Below are 22,257 nucleotides of genomic sequence, written 5' to 3' on the forward strand. Positions count from 1 at the left end.
TTTAGGCCAAATTGTGTTTTTGCTTCCTTCTAGCTTTCTCTCCCCTCCCCCCAACCTCAAATAAAACCATCATCTCCACAGTTACTATATGTTATTTTGTTACTCATTCACACTCAGTATTTTAAAGTAGCTTTATTTTAACTTCACAAAAGCATTTTCCCCATGTTTTTATAGCTCCAGTCTATTTTCCAGCTATACCATATGTTTGCAAATCAAAACTAGAAGGCAATGTGACCTTGCCTTGATTTTATTATCTAGTAGTAATAGGAGTATTGGGTTCTACACCAAATATAAATTTATATATTGTGTAACATTTGACCAAAGAAGGATGCACAGAGCTAAGATAAGGCATGAAAAGCCATTTTAATGGCTGCATATCCAATTGTACCACTTGTCCTTGCCTTTAAGTTTAGAGCCTTGTGCTTTTCCATTTGACACTGCCCTAAGGGTAATTTTATAAAGATGGGTAGTTTTATAACCACTTTGACACAGTCACACCTTTTTGCCAGATACTTCTACCTTTGCTATTCAGTTGTTGAAGATAGAGAAAATATTCTTGAGATCTCTGAAATTGTTTAATAACAACCTTCATAAAGTTCGCTAGATCTAGTGATTTTCTTAGAAACTATAGTTTTTAGCCTGTTCAGTGTCAGAACAAAGGTCAGTAAAAAAATAAATTGGTAACAGTAAAATTCTTACTGTATTCATGCTGTCTGTATATGAAAAAGCTATAATTTAAATTATTTTAAACCAGGAGTTAAATTAGCTTTGAAGTAGAGGTGGAAGAAATGAATTCTGATCAGAAAAAGCAAGGTTCCAACAGAAGCTACACAGAAGACTCTTTACATGTCTTTTTTCTCTTTATTGATTAAGGTATTACATATGTATTCTAATCCCCTCATTGCCCCCCACCCCTCCCACTCATGCCCTGGTGTTTGTGACCATTGGTTAGGCTTATATGCATACATACAAGCCCTTTGGTTGATCTCTCCCCCTTACCGCTGCCCTCCCCTACCTTCCCTCTGAGGTCTTTACATGTTTGTGTTTTTTTTTAATTTATGAGGTCTGAGTGGACAAAACTGGCTTTGGAAAACCTTCATACTACACTATCAGTCATGATAGATGACACTTTCTATCAGAGCATGGAAAAAACAATAGTGTACAGTGTTAATATTCTAATAACATGCAATCATTAATTTTTTCTCCATTAACATTCATTTTCAGGCCCAACCAAGTACCACATCCTTACATTGATTAAGCAGGCAGGCTCACTGGCATTTTATTAAGCTAACGAAAAGTCCTTGCTCATGACATCAATATTTAACAAGTTTTAGAAACTCTGAACAGAATAAGAATGCTGTATGGGTTCTTTTGACAAAGCAAACTAAATTTAGTAGTGTACACCAAATCTTTGGTATGCTAACACCACCATGAAACTTATGGCTGTAATTCACTCCCGGCACTGCCCAGAAGGTGTCACCACAGCCTCATTGGCTTGAAGGACTTGGGGACATGTGGGGGAGCAGAAAGCAAAGGGAGAAAAATAGACACAAAGAAAAAAAAATCTTCACGCAGACAAAGGAAAATAAGACAATTAGCAGACAGTAATATTCCCAAATGTAGAAACTCAAACATTTACCCCATGCTAAAGCTACAAATTACTACAGGAGACAGTGAACTCAGTAGGAGTAGAAAATGGGAGGCTCAAGGAAGGTGCTCCTTGAGATAGATATATTGTGGAACGTAAAGAGTAGGGGATGAATAGGAAATATCCATGTACTGGGCCTGGTCCAAGCTTCTTATCTAAACTGTATAAACTGCATTATCATACTTAATTGTATAAGCTGCACTGGACCTCATGTAAAGGAAGATAAAAGAATAGCAAGGAAAAGATGCTAGGAAGAATCAAAGAATCTAAAACCAAGAGTCTTTTATTGAGAAGCTGCACAAATTAACTCCAAATTACTGCCACACTCAGACAAGAGGAGGCTTCAAGGCACAAAACTTGTTGCTACACTCTATCTTGCTTTATTGTGGTGTCTTCACTCGTGTACTAGTAGCTAAAAGCCATCCCCTTTATAGTACTACATCTTTTAATCTCTGCTCTTCCCCCTGTAGTTTAATTAAAAGATAATGAACCTTTTAAAGTAGTCAAATGGAAAATATAAAATTGCACCATTCTATCAAAGCTTAAGATATTCCTGTTCTCTGAGCATGAGAAGAATTCAAAATAACACACTTGGTACTTTATTACACTCCAGTCCCTCTGTGCCATTTCCTCATCAGAAGATTCTTGGAACCAGAAAAGCAGTTCAACCCCAGAATGATAAATAGAGGGGAAAATTTTAAAAACAACAACGATTGAGTTAGATCAATTTGATCTATTCTCTAGGTGTATTGCACTTGATTTTTAATTTATAAAATAATATTGTTGTAACTCTGTATTCCTCATATGTTTAACTGATATAGGTCTAAAAATCAGTACCCTTTCGTATTTAGGAAGTACTTACTTAATGTGTTGTCAGTTTTAGGGAATATTGGCTAAAATAAGAAGAATATAGCAAATATTAATGGATGATAAGTAAACACAAATACTTCGCTTTCTTCCAATTCTGCAGCCCAAATCTATTAATTTTGACAAAGGGCACCAAGACAAATCCATGCTGTTTGAAATGTTCCATGGGAGTCTTTAAAAATGAAGGTCTTGTCTACTCTTTATAGACATTAAAATGCTTCATCCCAAGGACCCCTTTATAGCAAATTGCAGGCTGTTCTGTTTTATCTGCTTTGACAGGATGAAGGGCTGAGCTGGCCCTAGAGGGAAGGGAGACAGAGTCTGAGTAGTTCAAACTTGAGATTTCCAATAAACCATCTACTACAATTAGAAGAAAGGCATGGAGGAGATTCATTTCAGCAGATAGTTTCAATCCATTAAGATTTATTTTATTCCTCCTTACTTATTTCATCACTAAAAATCTAACTAAAAGCATGTTCCTCCAATGCTCTACTCCATAATCAGCCTAGTGGAGCACTAGCATACACACGTCCTTGGTCAGATGATTCTTACACCTACTATCTTAATTCTTGATTTCTTGCACATTAAAATCTTTTATAATACTAACCTTGCCCAGTCATTATTATTCTTTATCCTTAAGTTTAATTATCCAGTATTGGGTGAGAACTTTTGTAGCTTCTTTTTTTCTCACTGGAGACAGCTGCATTATTTCAGTTAATAAGAGCTGGCAGGATATAAAATTTAGGTTTAATCCTTTACCTACAAATTCCTACTACAGAAATCTTGCCAAAAACTCCCAAAGTAACCACTAAATTCATTAATGCAAACTCTCTACCTTTCTTTTGTCCTTCTATAATTGGGTTCATTTCTTATTTCTTGGTACTTCTCATAGATTGTAAAATTATAAGAATTAGTCCTAAATCAAAAATCAAGTTCCCAAAGCCACATAATCACAAGTATCCCTCTGTGTAAGTGATCTTATAATATAAAATAAGATGAACAGATGGAATAAAAGTTTCTTACCATCACTTCCAAAAGTTTCAACAATAACAGAAATGATAATTTATTGGGAAAGATCACACTATTTAGGAAATGCCCCTCAAACATATTCTAAAACCCTATACTAGAGTAAATAATAAATAGCTAAAAGCTCTGACTAAATACTATTTTGTTCTCAGAAAGTTTCCTTTTAAAATTTTATTTATCAATTATAATTTATATTCAATATTATTTTGTTCTAATTTCAGGTATATAGCACAATGATTAGATAATCACATACTTCATAAAGTAATCCCCCTGATGTTTCAAGGACCCTCTTGGCATCATACCTAATTATTACAATACTACTGACTATGTTCCATATGCTGTACTTTACATCCCTATGACTATTTTGTAACTACCAATTTGTACTTTTTAATCCCTTCAACCTTTTTCTCCCAATCCCCAACCTTTCTTCCCTCTGGCAAGCATTAGTCTGTTCTCTCTGAATCTGTTCCTATTTTGTTGGTTTATTTTATTCTTTAGAGTCCACAATAAGTGAAATCATATGGTATTTGTCTTTGTCTGACTTATTTCACTTAGTATAATAACCTCTAGGTTATCCATGCTGTATCAAATAGAAATATTTCATTCATTTTATGACTGAGTAATATTCCATTATATACATGTACCACAACTTTATCCACTTGTCTACTGATGGGCATCAGTTGCTTCCATATCTTGGCTATTGTAAATAATGCTGTAATGAACATAGGGGTGCAGCATATGTTCTTTCAAATTAGTGGTTTGTGTTTCTTTGGATATATATCCAGAAGTGGAATTTGCAGGTCATAAGGCAGTTCCGTTTTTAATTTTTTGAGGAACCTCCATACTGTTTTTCATTACTGGCTGTACTAATCTGCATTTCCACCTACAATGCACGAGGGCTCCCTTTTCTCCACATTGTTGCCAACACTTGTTTGTTGATTTATTGATGACAGCCATTCTGACAGAAATGGCTACCTCACTGAGTGATACCTCACTGTGGTTTTAATTTGCATTTCTCTGATGATTAGTGGTGTTGAGCATCTTTTCATGTCTATTGGCCATCTGTATGTTCTCTTTGGAGAAGTACCTATTGATCTCCTCTGCTCATTTTTTAATTGGATAGTTGTTTTGGTGTTGAATTGTATGAGTTCATTATAAATTTTGGATATTGACCCATTATCAGATATATCATTGGTGAGTATGTTCTCCCATTCAGTATGTTGTCTTTTCGCTTTGTTGATGGTTTCCTTTGTTGTGCAAACACTTTTTAGTTTGATGAAGTCCCATTTGTTTATTCCTTTTGCTTCCCTTGCCCGCGGAGATATATCATAAAAAAATATTGCTAAGAAAATGTCAGAGACTGTACTGCCTATTTCCTTCTAGGATTTTTATGATTTCGAGTCTTAAATTTAAGTTTTTAATCCACTTTGAGTTTATTCTTGTATATGGTGTCAGAGAAAGTTTCTTAATTTTCTATAGCAAAACATCACTCCAATTGTACTAATTTATTAAAAGGGATAAGCAAATGCAAACTTCTCAACAATTAAAATACAAAAGCATAAAAAAGTGAGTTAAAGAACCAGCTTTCAAATCAGACAAAGTTGGATTTGAATATTGGTTCTATTGACTATTGACAAGTTTTTGAGATTATTTAATATCACTTTTGTAAGATTATTATGATTAAGATAATATAGGAAAAATGCTCAGCATAATGTCTGTAATAGAGCAAATAAATATTCAAGTGATAGTTATTACTGAGACTATTTTCCTGGACAAGGGGAACCTATCTGATGATGTAAATAAAATGTTCACTTTATATGACTTGTTTTATAATAACAAAATACCATTCCATGTATGAGAACAAATAAATTAGGTTGAACCTACTGACAATTTAAAATTAACCTGAAGAATAAATATTATTGTGTTTCTGATATTGAAGATATAGTAACTTCACAATATGATGTAAAATTTTGTATATACCTTTTGCTCAAAATATAAAATGTGGTAGATAAAATATAAATATGGATAACTAAAGTCTAAAGACATCTATAGGCTTATAAGAAATATGTCTCCATGGACAGATGGAAGGATACATGCAAAACATTGTGCAGTGCTGAGACCTTGCTTGCTGGACTCTAGAGAGAAACAGTGGGTAGCTAGGAGTTAGGCTCCAGTGTGGTAAGGGGGACTAAACAGGTTTCATAGAAATAGGGAATAGACAGGTATATGGTTTGATATCAGGGGATGGTGTGGGGCTACCACTCACATGAAAGATGGCTCACTGGCCAAATCTGTAGAACTTGTAATGTCAGACTAGGCTGAACACCAAGTTCATTATAAGATCTATGTCTTGATAGAAGCCTTGGAGAGCCAGATGCAGGTAACTGAAAGACCATCATAGGGAGGAATGAGTAGAGTCCAAAAGAAAGAACAAAATACAACATCTCTCACTCAAAATAGCCCTGCAAACCCAAGTTCACAGAAATCCTATATAATAAAAGCCTGATATGCTAAGTGTCCGGTTGTCCAGTCATCCATTCAACCAATCAAAGCGCAATATGCTAATGATATGCTAAGGCCGCTCAACCACTCACTATGACATGCACTGACCACCAGGGGGCAGACGCTCCGACAGGTAGGTTAGCTTGCTACTGGGGTCCGGCAGATAGGGACTGAGCGAGATGGGACGGACACACCCTGGAGCCCTCCTGCGTCCCTCCCTGGCCCCGATCATGCACCAGTGGGGTACCTTGGTGTGGCCTGAGCCCTTGCACAATCCGGGACCCCTCAGGGGATGTTGGAGAGCTGGTTTTGGCCCAATCCCACAGGCCAGGCAGAGGGACCCCACTGGTGCACAAATTCGTGCACCGGGCCTCTACTCTAATTATAACAGAGGTATCCAACAGAATCAACAAATAAATAGTCAGAAAATGATTCATTCCAAATAAAAGTTTTCTTGAAACAGTTTGAAAAAAGTTTTAAAAGAAGTCTGCTTAGGATGTTTGAAGACATAAATGAATAATAATTTCCAGTGAAATAAAATAAGAAATTGTAAAATGAAAGAGGCAGAAATAAAATAAGAACAGGTAGATGTGAAAAAAAATTAGAAGTGAAAATAAAGTCACTGAGATTAAAAATTCAACAGTGTGGATAAACTCTAGGCTGGAGCTTGTATATAAAAACCTAAGGAATAAAAAAAACACCTGTTAGATTTATTAAGTGAGTTCAGCAAGGTTCCAGAATATGAGACCAATATACAAAAATCATTTGTATTTCCATATACCACCAATGTGTAAAGAACAACTTGAAAATAAAATTAAGTAAACAATTCCATTTATAATAGCATCAACAAGAATAAAATACTAGGGAATAAATTAGCAATAGAAGGGTAGATTGTACACTAAAAACTATACAGCATTGTTGAAAATAATTTGAAGGACCTAAATAAATAGAAAGACATTCAAAGATCATGGATTGGAAGACTTAATATTGTTAAGATGGCAATACTGCTCAAATTGATCTACATATTTGTCATAAATCCTAGCAAAATCCCAGATGCCTTTTTGCAGAAGCTGACAAGGTAATTCTAAAATTCATGTGGAAATGCAAGGGACTCTGATTAACCTGAACAATATTGAAAAAAAAGTATAAAGCTGTACAACCTACACTTTCCAATTTCAAAACTTTCTAAAAAGCTATAGTAATTAAGACTGCATTGGGCCCTAGTAGGTTGTGCTCATGGTTGGAGCAAAGGCCTGCGGATTGAAGGGTCCTGGGTTCTATTCTGGTTGAAGGTACATGCCTTTGTTGCAGGCTTGATCCCTGGCACACCGTGTGTAGGAGGCAACCAGTCCATATGCCTCTCTCACATAAATGTTTTTCCTCTCTCTACCTCTTCTCCTCCCTCCCACTCTGTCTAAAAACCAATAGAAAAAATATCCTAGGGTGAGGATTAACGAGAAGACTGTGTCATATTGGCATTAGGATAGATATGTAGTTCAGTGAAACAGAATTTCACGTAGATCAGTGAAATAGAATTAAGATTCTAGGAATAAACCCTTATGTTTATGGTTAATTGATTTAAAGCAGGGTGCCAAAATAATTCAATGGGGGAAAGAATATCTTTTACAAAAAACTGTGCTGTGACAAAGGAAAATCCACACGCAAAATCATGACATACTATGTATAAAATTAAATTTCATACTATGTATAAAATTAAGTCAAAATAGATCAAGAGCTAAATGTAGGAGCTAAAATTATAAAATTCACAGAAGAAAACATAAGAGTAAATATTCTTGACCTTGGCTTACACAATTATTTCTTAGATATGATACCAAAAGCATAAGCAATAAAAGTTTAATGAATTGGACTGCATCAAAATTTAAAACTTTTGTAACTCAAAAGACACCATCAAGAAGATGAAAAGATAACCTACAAGAAAGAGAAGGTATTTGTAAATCATATATCTGATTTATGTATTCAAACTGTATAAAGGACACATAAAATTCAATAATAAAAATAACAAAAACCCAATTTTAAAAATGGATACAAGATTTAAATAGAAATTCCTATAAATATAAAGTAATACCAATAAACATGTGTAAAGTTTCCCATTAGTCATTAAGAAAATGCAAATCAAAACCACAATGACATTTCATAACCTCTAGGTTAATTACGATAAAAGCCAGAAAATAACAAATATTAGCAAGGGTGAAGAAAAATTGAAACACTGGCACATTGCTGGTGGGATTGTACAATATTGCAGCTTCTTTGGGCAGTTCCTCAAAATGTTAAACATAGAGTTATCAGATGACCCATGCCCCCAAATTCCAAAATATACCCCAAATAAATGAAATATATATTCATACAAAAACTTGTTCATAGCAGCATTATTCACCATGACCATGACCATAAAGTGGAAACAAACCGAATGTCCATAAAATGACGCATGGGTAAGTAAAAGATAACATTATTCAGCAGCAGAAAAAAGGGAATGAAATATTGATACATATTGCAATATGGGTAAATCTCAAAAATATTATGGTAAGTGAAAAAAAAACAGCTACAAAAGACCACATATTGTATGATGGCATATACTGGTATACAAAAGTTCAGAAAAGACAAATCTATAGAGACAGAGAGTAGATTAGTGGTTACATAGGGCTGGGGCATGAGAAAATGGAAGGATGAGTAATGAAGAGTGACCACCAATAGGTACAATGCTTCCTTTGGGAGTGATAAAATAAAAATATCTATAATTACATTTTAGTGATAGTTGTAGGATTCTGTAAATATATTAAAATCCACTGAATTACATACTTTATACTGCTGAGCTTCATGGCATATGAATTATATCTTAAGAAAGTATTTATAAAATGACTGAGAATGGGGCTGACATGAAAATTGGCACAAGCACTTTGAAGAATGATTTGGCAACATCTAATAAAGTTCAATAGTCACAGATACCTGGCAATTTCACTCTTAAGTATATAACTAGGCACAAGGAGACAGGCCCAAGAATCTTCATTGTAGCATGACTTTCAATAGTTGAAAAAAAAACCAGAAACTATCCAAATGTTTATGAAGAGATGAATGGACAAATTGAGGGCATATTCTTAAAATGGAATGCCATATAAAATGTATCAATGAAAATAAATCTCAAAAATAGGATGTTAAGGTAAAAACAAACTGGAGAATGACAAACATAGTGTGATACCATTTGTAGCTCAAAACCATGCCATACAACATCACATACCACTTTTGGATAAAAAAAATGTATAATAATAACATAAAAATTCTTAGGAATAAAATCCATTAATTTCGGGGTATACATTACTTCTTTGAGAAGGAAGGTAATGGGATTTGGTAAGATGTGAATTGTATCTATAATGTGTAATTGTTATTATTTAAAAATTCTGCCGAAATCATGACAAAAAGATGAATTATTGATAATAGGCATGTGGGTACTGCATATTAGTCTTTTTCAGTATGTTTAAAATATATTTTAACACAGACACAGTGGCATAATCCAATAAATTTAAAGATTCCCTAAACCAGTGGTTCTCAAGCTTCCTAATGCCGCAACCCTTTAATACAGTTCCTCATGTTGTGGTGACCCCCAATTTCATTGTTACAAATTGAACATAATTAAAGCATAGTCATTAATCACAAAAACAGTATGTAATTATTTATGTGTTTTCTGATGGTCTTAGGTGACCCCGTGAAAGGGTCATTCGACCCCAAAGGGGTCAGTAAAGCTTCTCCAAAGGAGTTTTCTATTTTCCAATATCTACAGCAAGGGCAAATATTACTTACTTGATCCAGCATTGAAGTACTACTAACAGTCAAAGTACTCACTTAGTCAAAATGTTAAATTTTTTTTAAAAGGTGAAATTATTATGCATGAATTCAAACACTTTGAAAATCAGATGCTCTCTGGCCTACCGACTAAGTGTCACCTGACAAGGTCATTGTTTCAAGAATATAATAATTATTCAGGAACAAGAGAGAACATTCAGTGGGGTATTCTCCCTACTGTTTTCTCCATAGAAATCACAGAAATGACAAGTGTAATTAAATCTTTTTAAAAAATTACCTATGAGTTTAAGTTGGGAAGAAATCATTTCTAACCTTGTGAACTTTCACACTCCACTGCACTAAAAAAAGTTCTTTCAGTTTTCCTTTATATCAGCAATGTATCTGACAGCTAAATAAATAGAAATTCTTTACCTTCTACCTTTCATAGCTACTCAAAAGCAGTAATTGTGTTTGCCATTATTCCACTTACCAAAGATATGAATGAAGTATAATATTTAACACTAGTCATCACTTTTCTAAAAGAGCACAATGCTTTAATAAAAACATTGCTACATATGAAGGGACTCATACAATGTATGACCTCTTATGACTGACTTCTTTCACTTATCATGCTTTCAGGATTCACCCATGTTACCAAACGTATCACTACTTCATTACTTTCTAGCGTCAAATACTGTATCTTGCATGAATATATTACAGTTTATGTTCCCATTCATCAGTTGGTGGATTTTTAGATGATTTTCCTAATGTCCCTTTAGGCTTATCTTATCTTCCACTTCTGCCTTCCAGTATACTCTCTCTTTTCTTCTGGTTATTCCTGCTAAACTTTTTGTCAATTTTGTTGATCATTTTGAAGAACCAAATTTTGGTTTTGTTGATTTTCCCTATTATTTTTCTATTCTGTACGTTTATTTCTGCTCTAATCTTCATTATTTTTTTCCGGCTTCATTGTGTTTAGTTCTTCTTTTTATCACTTCTTAAGATTAGGTTATTGATTTCAGCTCTTTTCTTCTTTATTTAATACTAGAGGCCCAGTGCATGAATTTGTGCACAGGTGGGGTCTGGCTGGCCCGCCCTGATGGGGAGGCAATTGAGGGCCAGGCCAGCCAGGGGGAGGGGCCATGGGAGGTTGGCTGGCCAACTCCACCTCTGATTGGGGTGGGGGAGCCAATCAGGGGCCGGGCCGGCTGGAGGGAAGCTTTGCAGGAGGTTGTGGGGGGCTGATTGGGCCGGTTGGCAGCCACAGTGAGCAGTCATAGGGACCAGTCGTTCCAGTCACTTGGCATTATACCTATAAATTTCCATATAAGCATTGCTTTAGCAGCATCTCATATAAATTTTTCTATGTTTTGTTTTTCTTTCATCTCAAAGTATTTTCTAATTTCCTTTGATTCATTGGTTTCTTAAAAGTGTGTTATTTTACACATATTTCTGGATTTCTCAAATTTCCTTCACTTGTTCGTAATTTTATTCCAATAAGTTGGAAAACATACCTTGTTTAAATTCAGTCATTTAAATTTAATAAGACTTGTTTTATGGCCCAATATACCATCTACTCTGTAGATATTTGGGTACACTTGAAAATAATGTGTTGGATAGAGCCTTGTTTTTTTAATCCTCACACAGGATATGTTTTTATTAATTTTTAGGAAAAGAGGAAGGGCAGGGAGGGAGGGAGGGAGAGGGAGAGGGAGAGGGAGAGAGAGAGAGAGAGAGAGATGTAAGAAAGGGGAGAGAAACAGAAACATTGATGTGAGAGAAAAACATTGACTGGTTGCCTCCTGTATGCAGCAGGAATCCCCACAACCTAGGTATGTGTCCTGACAGGGAGTCAACCCACAACCTTTTGGTGTATAGGACAACGCTCCAACCAACGGAGTCACTAGGCCAAGGATGGATGGAGTGTTTTATAGAGGTCTGTTAATTCTTGTTAGTTGGTAGTGTCATTAGGACTTCTATTTCCTTGTTCATCTTATTTATAGTTGTTCTATTACTGAGAATGGGATATGAAGTCTCATTTTATTTATTTATTTATTTATTTATTTATTTATTTATTTATTTATTTATTTATTTATGTTAATCCTCACCTGAGGATATTTTTCCTTTTTTTTTTTTAGGGAAAGTGGAAGAGGGTGGGAAAGACAGAGAGAAACATCGATGTGAGAGAAACACATCAATTGGTTGCCTTCTGCATGCACCTTCACGTGTCCTTGACTGGAATTGAACCCAGGACCCTTTGGTCTGCAGGTCAATGCTCTATCAACTGAGCCAAATCGGCTAGGGCTCTATTATTTTATTTTCGAGAAAGAAACATCGACTGATGTCCTCTTGTATGTGCCCCAACCGGGGATAGGACCTGAAACCTGGGTATGTGCCCTGACTGGGAACGAAATCCTCCACCTTTGGGTGTATGGGATGACACTCTAACCAACTGAGTCACACTAGACAGGGCTATTATTTTTGAATTCTCTATTTCTCTCTTCAATTCTGTCAGTTTTGATTTGTGTATTTTGGGGTTCGTTATTAGTTCATATATGTTTATAATTTTTCTATCTCCTGAATGGATTAATACTTTATTATAAACTAGATGCCTGGTGCACGGATCCTTGCACTGGTGGGGTCCGTAGGCCTGGCCTGTGGCGATCGGGCAAAATCGGCTCTCTGACATCCCTGAGGGGTCCCCGTTTGCGAGAGGCCGCAAGCCATGCTGAGGGCCTCTAGTATGCATAAAGATCTTTGGTTAATCTCTTCCTGCCCTTCCCCCTCCCCCTTTCCCTCTGAAATTCATTAGTCTGTTCCATGTTTCCATGCCTGTGGTTTCCCCTCCTGGTGGTCAGTGCGCATCATAGCTACCAGTCAGCCAGTTGAACAGTTGGCCACTTAGTCTTTTATATATATATATAGATTGTCCTTATTGACTCTATAACAATTTTTGTTTTAAAGTCTATTTCGTTAGTATAGCCACTTCAGCTCTATTTTGAGTACTATTTTTCTATGGTCTATATTTTTCTATTCTTTACTTTTAACCTATTTGTGTCTTTGAATCTAAAGTGTGTCTCTTATAGACATCAAATGATGGAATGATTTTTAAAATTCATTCTGCAAATCTGTCTGTTGATTAGAGTGTTTAATCTACTTATTTATATTTAATGTAATCACTACCAGTAACATAGGATTTACATCCTCTATTTACCTATTTGCTTTCTATAGGTTTCACAACTCTTTTATTCCTTTATTCCTCTATTACTGTCTTCTTTACTTGCTGCTTATATAGAAAATCAAGTCCACACAGAGATGAGATCTTAAGGTCTGCTCAGGTATTTCTGGGGCCTATGGCCTTCTAGATTTCCAGGAATAAGCTCAATTTTTCAAGACCTCCTATAGATGTGTCAGTCCTCAGATTTCCAATTTATGTACTGCAATCACCCTTTGTCAGTCCCAACTTACATCACCTCTTAGGGCAGCAGTGATATTAAAATTTTTTCCTATTTTCAATAATTACCCCAGGAACAGAGTTTTGTTTACTGACTAAACTCTGAATCAGATCAAATAAAGTCAAGTCCTGTGAATAGGGCTTATTCAGGGACCTGCTGGGGATGAGGTTTCTTGGAGAGCTCCAAACCCATGTGCCCCTTTCATTAGCTGTCAGGCTTCTGGTTTATGCAGCTACTGTGGTTCTGAGGGTGATGGTTTTCAAGGATACTGTGGAGCTCGGGTGAAATTATAGGAACAAAGCAGGTCAAAACACCACAGAGCTTGTTCATATCAAGATTTAGCCATTTTTTCTTAAGTGCTCCTTAGATTGTTGAAAGCCTTTGATTAAATTCCAAAGTTCTCAAAAAGTTGAGCTTGACATATTTTTGCCAGAATTTCTGTTCATTTAATGGAGAAGCAGATTTTCGGAGGTCCTACTGTGCCATTCCAAAAGTGCTTTATATTATTCATCTTAAATGTATTATTTCATTTTTTTAAATTTTTAAGACATATTCTTTGCAATCTAGTGTTGTTTCTGTGTCTGCTTCATTTAGACACTTAGCGTCACTCTCTCATCATTTTTCCCTAGCTCCCCCTTATCAGACAAAGTCACTAAAAATATCCTGTGTCCAAATTGTACTCTTGGCATACTATTTATCTCTAGTCTGAGTACCTAAAAAGTACCTGGAATGTATAGGTATGAAATAAATACTTAATTGAATATAAGAATGAATGAGCACCAATGCTAAAATTCTTAGCTGGGATGCCCCTCACTCATTAATACACCAACATATAAAATGCCTGTATATGTAGAGAAAATAGGTGCCCTGAATCTTAGATTGGTCAAACCATTCTTGGAACATTGAGATTTATTCTGGGCACCACATATTCAGGAGAGGCAGTGATGAATTAGCGTGAACCTAAAAAAGGAAACTAGGAAGATGAATGGGACAAAACCCAGATTATAAGAGGAAATGTTTAAGTAACTTAGGATGCTTAGTCATCAGAAGATAAGATTAAGAAAAGTGATTAAGGTCCTCAAATATGTGAAGACCTTTCTGACTGGGGGGGGCGAGGTTTGGGGAGGGAAGAAGCTATGGCATTGTTCAATAACTTCACAGAACAGAAGCAGAACTGATGGTAAAGTTACAGAGAAACAAACTTTGAAAAGAATTTCTTAACAATTAGAATTGTACCAATAATAAAATAATAGGCAGATTCTAAAAGTAGTAGGTTCTCACTAACCTCTCTCTTAAGTTTCTCATCTGTAAAATATGGATAATTAGTATATACCTACATTCAACAGTTATTTATAAGAATTAAAAATGCTTAAACCACATTACCACTTATATAGTAACTGGTTCATAATACACATTCAAATAATATTAGTTCTCTTAAAAAACTAGATGGTCACCTTTGAGAATGAGTTAACTTCATTTTTAAGACAAATTATTCCCAACTCTAAGATATTTTTTTGGGGGGGCGGGATCTAAATGGAACTTACCACATTTTATTTTAAACTGGCCATACTATTGCTATGCTCTTATAGCTCCACACCTCTGTCCTTTTTATTTTCTTTCTTTTTTTTATTCTCTAACCCAGGTCAGTCATCACATTCTCTTTCATTCCATATTCTTTCAAATCTTCCTTTCTGTTCCTCTGTCATTATTATAATTCTGACTACAGATGGTCCAAAACTGACCTGTAGAAACACCTTCTGAATAAGTCTCCCAAACCAGACCATCCTAAATGTTCTAACCATTTTGTCATATAAAACTCCCTAACATATCATTTCCCTTCTCAAAGTCTTATTCTTTTCCAAGTTATTTTTACCTTCTTTTAGTCCCTCTTACAGTGTTTATCACATAATATACCTGAATCAACTGAAAATTTTACATAATTTGTAAGTGGTCTTCTACCCTTGTACATGACATGTTTATAAAAATTTGAGTGTAAGTGGAATTTGCAAAAATGAAATCATAAAAATAAAATGTAGTATTATCCACACAATAATATTACTCAGAAATACAAAGAAATGAAGTATTGATTCATGCTATAACATGACTGACCTTTAAAACATTGTTAAGTGAAAGAAGCCAGTCACAAAAGACCATATATTATATGATTCCTTTATATGCAATCTTCATAATAGAAAAATCCATAAAGACAAAGAAGTAGATTAAAGGTTGCCTGGGACTAGAAGGATTAGGGGGAAATGGAGAGTGGCTGCTAATATGTATGGGGATTTTTCCTGGGGTGATGAAAATGTCCCAAAATTTATTGTGGTAATGGTTGCATAACTTTGTGAATATAATTAGAATCATTAAACTATACTTTCAATGGGTGAATTGCATATTATGTAAATTATATCTCAAGAATTCAGTTTTAAAAGTAAAATCATAGTTTTATGTTTATAAAAGGATTCTATTCCTCAGAATTAAGTATAGATAATGAAGTACCTATTATTAAGTATATAATATTAAATATATGCTTATATATTTAATATATTATTAAATACAATTAATTACCATTCCTTTTAGGCATAACTTTGACAAAAACAGCTCTAATATATTTAAGAGTACTGTGAAATAAAACTGTGCTTTTCAAAATTGTTTTTTCAGGAGTGGACAAAATAAATTCTTTTTAGAAACCCAATAAAGCAAAAATAATCTGAAGTTGCCCTGGCTGAAACAGAGTGAAAAATCAGAACTCTCCCACTCCCACTCCTGCCCTTTCTTCAATATTGGCATCTAAGGAACCTCTACAGGGTTTGGGAGGGAAAGAAGTTGGAAGTTGCAACAAAAAGCAACACAAATCCTACATAATAAAAGGCTAATATGCAAATCGACTGAACAGTGAAATGACCGGTCTCTATGATGCACACTGACCACCAGGGGGCAGACACTCAATGCAGGAACTGCCCCCTGGTGGTCAGTGTGCTCCCACAGGGGGAGTGCTGCTCAGCCAGAAGCTGGGCTCACAGCTGGCAAGCACAGCGACGGTGGCAGGAGCCTCTCCCACCTCCGCGGCAGCACTAAGGATGTCAGACTGCCGGCTTAGGCCCCCTCCCCGCATCAGGGGGACATCCCCCGAGGGCTCCCAGACTGAAAAAGGGCGCAGGACGGGCTGAGGGACTCCCCTCCCTCCCCAAGTGCACAAATTTCATGCACCGAGCCTCTAGTAATTGCATAAACACAAAGAAATAAAAACCCTGCAAACTAATTGTTTTCTATCCAGCAGGCTACCATGCCATAATAGCCCAGAATTAGTATTATAGAAAAATATAAATTCTTTTTGTGTAAGTTTGAATTCTGCCTCTATGATTAGACTTAAGGCATGTTGTTTAAAAGTGTGAATTATTCTAAAGTCAAGATTTACCTTTAATTTATGTATGTGTTTTTTTCTTATATACATGGATTAGGAACTTTAAAATTTTATTTATAACAAGAACAAATATGTAAACATCCCCAAACTAAAAAAACAGTTGCTCTAGTTCTGTGACACTAGAAGAGTTGCTTTCTTGGCACAATACCATGTATAATAATAAAAGAGTAATATGCAAATTGACCAAACGGCCGAACAGCAGAACGGCCGTCCAGACGACCTTCCGGACAAAGTTGGGGCAGGGTTGTGAGGGCCAAGGCAGCTAGGGCTGCAAGGGCCGAGCCCCCTGGCATGAATTTTGTGCATTGGGCCTCAAGTTTAGTCAATAAGAAAGAAAGAGCAGTTTTCAACTCACTTGTACTTATGTAACTCATTTCTACTTCTATGGCTTGTTTATCTTACACACTATATTATTTATGACATATTATAATTTATACTAAGTTCTAATTATAACAAAATAAGAACTGATCATATATATGTCCCTCAAAATTTTTAAATATATTTAAGGCTAAAGTAGAATAAAATTGTGGTTTCAACATTGTTTTTTCATAGGTGGACAAAAGAAATCATTTTGGACACCAAATAAAGCCAAACAATCTTCTCAAGTTCCCCATTTCTACTTAACAACTCGAAATCACCAGACTGGCACATATATTGAAAATTATATTTGTCTTTCTTTGCACTTATAGATTGTCCAAGTCATGTTCTTTCCCCCCTAGTAATATATTTTGGATCTTCTTCCTTTCTTGTTCCACAGCTACTAACTCTTCTTGAATCAGGTCTGCTTCTCTCACCTTTTCTATTTACTGCTTTTAGAAGAGTCCTCAAGTGCTATTTCTATCATGTTATTTCTCTATACAAAAATTTATAACTGTTCTCTATACTTCAAATTCTTCTCAGTCTCTGTGTGACTATTAATTTCATATCCACTTGATAGGGCCATAGGATAACTGGTTAGACATTATTCTGGGCATTTTGGGATGAGATTAACAATTAAATCAGCAGACTGAGTAAAGCAGATTTTCCTCCATAATGTGGGTGAACCTCATCCAATCAGTTGAAGACCTGAACAAAACCAGGAACAAGTTAAGACAGAATTTTCCTAGCTAACAGCCTTCAAACTGCTATATCAGCTCTTCCTGACCGATGGCCTTTGAACTGAAACATCAGCTATGTAGATTTGGGACATGCCAGCCTCCACAATTACAACAAATAGATGATATCAGATTATTATTCCCCGAACCTCCGATCCTCCATCCTATTGGTTCTATTTCTCTGGTGAACTTGAAGATTCTCTGTCTATTCCAACTCTGAGGTCCCATTCCACCAGCTCATTTCTTATTAGATCTCAATATATTCTCCATTCCACTGAATCAAATTTATTTGTCACATTCTACATAATTTACACAATTCCATCTAAACTTTATTAAATAACTGATATGTATCTACACCCCTATATTTACTTTTTACATATTTCTCTCCAGCTAAGCTGTTAAGCACTTCAAGGACAAGAGCCTCTATTTTCTTTACTCTTTTACAGACAGATAATAACAATGGCAAATCATTTGAAATATAGTATATATATATGTACCTTAAAACATAAATATATGTATATAAAACTTACCTCTTAAAGTCTGGTACATATTTTAATTTGTTTTTGCTTAGAATAATCACACTTTGTGTTAAAACTGATTGCCATTTAAAAGAATCCTTCTTCCACGTTCAATTTGCTCAGCTGGGACACAGAACAAAGTTAAAGACAAACTTTAGCCTAAGATAATTTAAAAGTATAATTGACAGAATGTTTTAATGTTGGGATGAAGTGCATACTTTAGTCTATATTTTTCAAACTCAGTTATATTGCTTTGCTAAAAGTAAACAGTACCTCCAGGATACCATCTGGTAAAAATCTCTTTGTGGATTAACCTAGAAAAGGAAGTGAATGAATTTTTATATATTGCATAGTTGTGGTTGCAAAACTGCAGCAAAAATATGTTTTCAATGCACTGGTGTAAGTGAGACTTCAGAATTCAGCTACCTCATCTGATTTGATCCAAAAGGCTTGAAATATTTAAGGCCATATCTCATCAACATGGAAAGGAAGGTGGGCTTTTTTCTGCTAGCATTCTTATGATTTGGGGACAAACATAATAATCCAGGAAATTAAAGTCCATGAGCTGTAAAATATGAATTTGGTCTTTCAAAATTCATTAATTAAAAAAAAACCATGCGGTCCCATAATGATAGGACATAGCAAGACAGGGAAGTCTGAGACCATTTATCACAAGTGGATGAGACCCAACGATGTTATTGTGTGCATCTCTCCCAATGCAAGATGGTCAGATTAGTTTTTACTATTTTAAAAAAATAATGTGGCATCCAAGCCTTGATCTAGTCCAATGACTAGAGCAATGGACCTTCCCCTCACCTCTCTAGGGAATCCATTTCAGAGACTAATAGATTTCACTGTCAGGAAACCTTTCTCATATTCAGTCTTAAATTTCCGTTACTTAATTTCATCCCATTACTTGACTACATAAATCCCTTATTTTACCTTTAAAAATGACTTGGCTTCCATGACATTTGCATCTTTCAAATATTTGTGAAATGTTATCATAACTAGACTCAGTCAGAGGATGGACAAATGTTATATGTTTTGTTATTTTAAACTCTTCCTACAAGTTAAAGTCTGAATTCCATTATACATTTATTTTCCAGTTTGAATGCTACTCAATTTACTTATTTGAGGCAGTTATGCCCAAAACTGCTATTCTCATTGCGATCTCAACAGTACCATTTAAATAACTTTTATCTTCCAGCCATATGATGTGAAGCTTTTGCATATACAGACTAAAATCTCATTGACTGATTTTACTCATATTGCATTACAAGATCATATATTATTTGCTACCTACTATCATCTGAAAGTCTCTTGGTATTATTGCTTTCCAAGTACTGTATATCCTGCCAATTGAATGGCTGTGTTTCTGATTATTTTCCCCCAGATGTATTAGCTACATTTTTCCAGGTTGAATCACATTTCATTTCCTGCACATATTTCTAACCACTTTAGGTCCCTTTTATCTGCCCTCACTGGTTTTGTCAACACTATCCAATTTAGTATCATCTGCAAATTTAATTAACATGATGTATATCCTCTCTTATAAATCATTAATGAAGTTTTCTACAGTTTGTTTATTTTTAAAATTACAATGCTGCTTAATGTTTATAGTCTTGCTATATTCTTAAGAACATACCACTTTCTTGCCACTTAATATTTGTTTCCTTATTTTAGGAGTGGCTGATGGTGGACTAACAGAATCATGTTCAGTGTCACTGTTTTCCTTTTTTGAATATTAGTGCTAAATTATCCTTATGACTGTTCCTCTGCAGAATAACAATGCTTTTACTGGCATATTACTATCCTTCTGAAATTGCTACATTCTAACATCATGACAGCCTGATGTTCTCATGTCCATGCTGTAAAAATAATCAGATCTCTTACAGCAAATTCTGTTGTGGAATGAGTTGTTTAAATTTTAGATACAAATTTACCAAGACAATATTCTATTATAGTAAATGAGTGAAAATTAATTTAGAATGCTTCTATTTTAAGTATTTTGGAGTTGGTAACCGAACCAGTTACCAAGATCAATATGTTTCATATGAGTTGAGCAAAACTATTTTGTTCCTCCTTTACATTTATAACTGTAATTTCTTTTTAATATATTGGTTATTTGTAATTCCTTCCCTGTATTAAAACCTATTTTAATTTTATTTTTATGAGGAAACATAGTAGACTTCTAAAGGTGTGTTTTGAAAACATAATATTAGAAACAACATGTGTGTACCTACCACCCAGGTTAAAAAAGGCCATTAACAGTAACCTTGGCAGCTACCAGTATATATCTTTCCAATTGCAGCCCCTTCTCTCCCTTAGGTGAATTTTATGAAAATAGTTAATTATTTTTGTTTATACAACTATGTGTGTATCCTAATAGTTAAGATGTATTTTTTCAAAAGTTGAACATCTGAAGCATTTTAGTTATCAATTTCCATCTTATATGAATTCATTCTTTTTTTCTTAGTATTTTTTCCTATATAAATATCTTGTGATATGGTTTCAATAATTTTGGACGAAAGCATACATTTTTTTCTTCAGTTTTTCCTTTACTTAAATCCCTAGTGTTAAGCTTTATATACACTTTTATTTTCTTGTTCTTCTTATTTTTAAATTCATTCACCCTAACATATGTAGTTTTGGACAGTTTCCTGTGCTGCCTCTTTCTCACTTATAGATGTATACATACACATATTTTTTATGGTGTAAGTGCCGGGAACCAATTCCAGCATGTCATAATTTTAAGACTTCCATCAAAAGGTTGATGAAACTTAGGGACTCAACAGGGTTGAGTCACACATATAGTCACTTGTTGGGAATGGCTAAAGACATTTCCCCAAACCTGAATAGGAAACTGATTGTGGCTGCCAGACAGTTAAAGGGCATCTTAATCTACATGTTATTGCCTCCTACTGGCCAAACACCTGAACAGCCAGTAGGCTATTCCCCCATTCTGACAATGGACTCTGTACCCTTTGATACCTTACCCATTGAAGTGTATTATCTCCACCTTGCCTTAGGACAAATTGTGTTAATAAAAGCAAGGGTCCTAGACAAGGAGGTGCACTCTCTTCAGTTCCTTTAGCTGAAGGTCCTCTGACCCCCAATGCCTTTCAAAATTATATCTCGTCTCCGGACTCTTTATTAGTCTCTGGATTTCTATGCCATCTACGCGCAGCCCCTTTTCCAGATTCCTGAACCCTTCTTGATGCTGGGACATGAACCCCGGCACATAAGTATGGCATACAGGTCTGATTTTACATACTTAAGTCAATCAGAGGATCCCTCAACCTTCTTTTCAGTCAAGTCTTACATTTCAGTGTATTTGTTAAGGGATTCGAAAATTCATCTAAATATACAAACTATATTTATTCCCTAACCTTCTACTCTTTTTTAGTTATCAAAATTTTCCTTGTGTAGTTTTTGGTTCCATTTTAATTTCCATTTCTTATGTCTATAGCCATGAACAACTTTAACATATTCCCATCTTTTAAACCAAACTTAACTCAAATTTCATCCTTAAATTGTAGAGATATGACACAGTAGAAAGCAGATGAGTCTAGGGTTCTTTCATATTCTGCCCATTATTTTGTTACTGCTTTTTAAAAAGATTGTATGTGACAATTATTTAGAGAAGATATTCAACTCTGTTTTGGTTTACAATAGAAAAATTTGAAATAATAAAAATTTATAATAACTAGGATCTAGCTAAATAAAACATAAGTAAAATCCTATAGTGGAATAGTAGGAACCTAATTGAAATTGGTAATTATCAACTTCACCCTGTTCGTTAGAGTCTCTTTGTCTAGTAATATCTGGGTTATAAGCATCAACCACACAGGGTTGGCCCACAGCAGTTGGTTAACAAATACGAGAGGTTACAAAAGTCAAGTCACCACATTCTGGCCCCACAAAAGGA

The 22,257-nt window shown here is 35.0% G+C and overlaps 1 long non-coding RNA gene across 1 annotated transcript in view; it reads right to left on the reverse strand.

Annotated features, from left to right (window-relative positions):
• The window catches only part of LOC132217401 (uncharacterized), a 180,027-nt gene that overhangs the window by 79,622 nt on the left and 78,148 nt on the right, over window positions 1-22,257 (reverse strand). The window lies entirely within an intron of this gene.

The sequence above is a fragment of the Myotis daubentonii genome, chromosome 15 (assembly GCF_963259705.1).
Source record: "Myotis daubentonii chromosome 15, mMyoDau2.1, whole genome shotgun sequence".
Lineage (NCBI taxonomy): Eukaryota > Metazoa > Chordata > Mammalia > Chiroptera > Vespertilionidae > Myotis > Myotis daubentonii.